Source organism: Orycteropus afer, unplaced genomic scaffold, assembly GCF_000298275.1.
Source record: "Orycteropus afer afer isolate SDZICR_OR568_19922 unplaced genomic scaffold, OryAfe1.0 scaffold00117, whole genome shotgun sequence".
Lineage (NCBI taxonomy): Eukaryota > Metazoa > Chordata > Mammalia > Tubulidentata > Orycteropodidae > Orycteropus > Orycteropus afer.
Window position 1 is genome coordinate 9,065,922 of NW_006921704.1, and position 4,170 is coordinate 9,070,091.

A 4,170-nucleotide genomic window follows, 5' to 3' on the forward strand; every position below is an offset into this window, starting at 1 on the left:
GGGCTGGGAGAGAGATTAAGCATTTTTCCTGAACTTGAATTGTAGCCTAGTGCTTCCCTAATAAACCCCATAATCTGTGAGTTCTGTGTGGCCACTGCAGTGAATCATTGAGCCCAGGAGAGAGGTGGTGGGTTCTTTGGGAGGAAGAGTTGGTGAAAGGACTGGAGGGAGGCAGCATATCAGGCCTTTCAGGAATAGGCCTTGGGTTACTGATGGTGATTCTGTCTTCCTCTTGTGGGGTTAGAGGAGCTCAGAAGATGTGGCCTCCATGCCCTTTTCTATAATTATGTTGCTGCTACTACTGTTTTGATTGGGTAACTTTGTATTTGGCTAAAGCTTTTCTCTTATTTATGTAACCATGTTTTCAATGCATAAATCCAATGCAAATTCTAGTGATGCAGCAAAGAAATGGATATGATCAAGACTGAAAATAAAGTGAGAAATAAAGCTATTGGAAAAAGGTGAAACAATGTTGATCACTGTAAAAGCATTGGACTACAACTGGACAATGACAACTTTTTTTTTTTTTTTAATTGTGCTTTGGGTACCAATTTACAGAGTAAATTGTTTTACATTCAACAGTTCTTCTCCCCTCCTGTCCCTATGACTGCTCCTTCCCTGTGCTCTTCTTAACTATGCACTGGACTGTCTGTCCAGCTTTCCCTCTGTGAATGCTCCCTTTTCATGCCTCATGGCTGATTGCTTTAAGGGATGCATCTCCCTAGAGTAGGTGTGTGCATCTGGGGTAGGTGTTCTGCATGTAAGTCTTTCTACTGTTGGGCTGAGAGCCAATCCAAGGGAGTAAGTCCATTTCTAGGCCCAAAGGATAACCCAGAGCCATAGTCTTGGGGGTTCCATCAGACTCTATAAGAGCAATTTTAAAGAAGAAACTGAGAATAATGGAGCAAGTGAAAGGCCCTGCCCAATTAAGAGTAAAATTATTACTAAGCATTTGATTAATTGACACTAGATAAGAACCATATGTATTTGTTCTAACTTACCCATAAATTCTACTTAAATACAGACTTAGGGGCAGATCTCATTGGTAACTCAGGAACTGCCTGTACTTTTCTAAGAACATGTGTTCCTCTGGGGGAGAAGAATGCAACAGGAAGGCACTTGAGCTGTCCTGCAAGATGGCTGTGCAGAAGAATAGGAGTCCAGAATTGTGGAGACTAAAAGAACACAACTTTGGCTGTGATTACCCACTGGAGTACTGCCTCTATACTTTCCTTCAAGGAACTATAGAAAGTACTTAAAATTACATAGGCTCATGTGCTCAATCCAAAGATTTCACTAAAATATTGCATCATATATAGCAGTTTAACAGGACACTAGAGAAGAAGAAAGACCCAGTTCTCTGGAGAAAAAAAGAACAATACTGGTACATCCTTGGCAGGAAATTATTGCCTGAGCAGCCCACAGAAATACTATAAGCCAGAAGCATAAGTCAATATAATCAGAAGACTTTTTAAAATACAGAAAATGAATTTCAGTGTTTAAAAGGATCTTGAAATAAGTGATACAAGGAATGCTGGCAAAAAATATTAATATACCCTGTTACCAGAAATTGATTAACAATCATATTACTGGAAGAAAAGCTCTTTAAGAATCTTACATGATTCTATTAATACAGTGTTATTTTCTATAGAGAGGATATTTTTCCCTCCATGGATATTTCTTAGCATTTTTTCTGAATATATTGAAGCTTCTTAGGTAGAAAAGAAAATATCCTCATCTCAATCCATTACTGTAATCAATAAGAGATTTATAAATTTTTTCATGATGACAATAATTATTTCACTATTTCATGTTACAGGTATTACTGTGGTTTCTGAGAATCATTAAAGTAATGTTTCTCAGATTTCTGTAGGCATTAAATAAGTTACATTTGTCCTAAGAACAATTCCATAATATTCCACCCAGGTAAATTAGGCTACTTATGTAAAACATGAAGGATAATTTAAATACATGTGTTTGAATTTCTTTAAGCTTACAAGTTGCTCAAAAGACATATTGAGGTATTAGGGGTGGAGGGGTAAAGTTAAGAGGAGAGGCAGAACACAAATGAAAACTGTAAGAAAATAAATAAGTAAGATGTTTATCTGAACTATATATGAGGGTAAAATATAATGATGATGATGATTTAATAGATTATTCACAGCATTCAAGTTGGTAAGGGCTGTTGTTATGTGCCATCGAGTTGGACCCGACTCATAACGACCCCGCCTTGGATTTCCAAGGTGGTATCTCTACGGAAGTAGATTGCCTAACCTTCCTTCCAAGTAGTGGCTGGTGGGTTTGAACCTCCAGCCTTCTGGTTAGCAGGCGAGTGCCTTAGGCACTATGCTGCCAGAGCTCCTTTGATAAGAGCTAAGCAGAACACAGTATTTCACTGGTATAATCAGTATACTGCTTACATATCTATATAGCAATCATGTATGTGAATATTATTGGTAATAGAATGACCACAATGTTAACTGTTAAAAAAAAAAAAAAAAAAAAGAATAGAATGACCACATGATAACTGTTAGACCAACAAAATATGACCTTTTCAGTCCTTGACTAGATAAGAAATTTTCAAAGTTACAAATCCCTGTATACTTCTACCCTATGCCTAGCATAGTGTTCTACTCATGGAAGGTAGGAAAACGGTTTAAATTTATTATTTTAGAAGAGATATTATAGTCAAGGTTCATAAATATAGAAATCTAGCATTGAGAATTATATTTGCCCAACCTTAGGAGTGCTGGTGCAGTGCCTAAGGCATCTGACTACTCACTAGAAGGTTAGTAGTTCAAATCCACTAGACAATAGGCAGAAGGAAGACTGGGCGAACTACTTCCATAAAGATTTACCACCTCAGAAAGGCAAAGGGGGTCATTATGAGTCAGAATAAACTCAATAGCACTGAGTTTTTTGGGTTTTTTTTGACTACTTTATCTTACTTTTCAGTGCACAGAAGAAAAACTCACTCAGAGACTAAAAACAGAGAACAAAAGAATTGTTAGGGAGAAGAGTTAATACCTCAGAGAAGCCATTACAAGAGTGTATAACATAGGTATATCTTTTCCCAGTTTAATCTCAGTGATTTTCTTTCTCTTTTTTCTTATTCCTCCCTAGTCTATCACAAAAATTTAACAGAAGATTGCATAGTTTAATTAAACATGTGCAGAGATTATTAGTGTGTCAATGGTCTTTCATGATTGCAGACGGAACAGAAATGAAGAGACCCTGAGGCTCATGCTTTGAAGAATATCCTTGAGAATGTTTCTGCCTCGGAAACGCACAGCTGGGAACCATTCTCTTAACTCCATCTGTGTAATCATGCCAGCAATATGCTTCCATTTATCTTCTCCTATAAACCTCAAGGTAACCAGACTTAGAGACCAGCTCTTCCTTGAATGTTTTCCTTAATTAAGTTCTCTCAAGCTATAGTTTCCTGAATTTAGACAGGTTTAGACCTTTCTTGAAGGAGATCTGGTGGCATAACACTTTGCATATCTTTTCTATAGTCTTCTGATCTCTGCTGTCCATCTCTCTCTTTTCCTCCTCTCCATGTTTCTTTGTCATGTCTACATATTATCAGTTCTTGCTCTTGGCCTTGACCAAGGAGTCCCCTGTCCTCTGCTCATTCATTTCTGACCCCAAGTTTCTCTGTTGTTACTGTTTCCTAGCTGGGTTTCCCTATGTTAGAATTACAGGACTCTATCTTCAAATATTTGCTAACTTTTTAGTAGGGAAGGCTCTATAACATGCATCATTCAATGATGCTCAAATTATTTCAATGTCCTCTTATTTCGGGAAGACAAAAAACATGTTAACCAAGTTACCAAGAGGTATTCTATCGTGTGTGGGAGGGTCTTAGGTAGCTAACCAACATGACTCTGAGATTTGATGATTACAATCCCCTAAAAGGAATAATGGAAATCCCCAGCTGAAGAGTAGGATGCAGCTCTTATAAGATGAGCTGAAGTGAGTCATCCATGAATGGTATGCACAAGGAAAATAAATAAACAAATAAACATTAAGGACTCTCTGAAGCACAACTTCTGATAATGTGGCCCTGCTGGAAAATCAGAAAATAAACAAGAGTCCCAGCCTCCACAGTAAGCTATAGTATATATATATATATATATATATATACACACAATATATATATATATATAT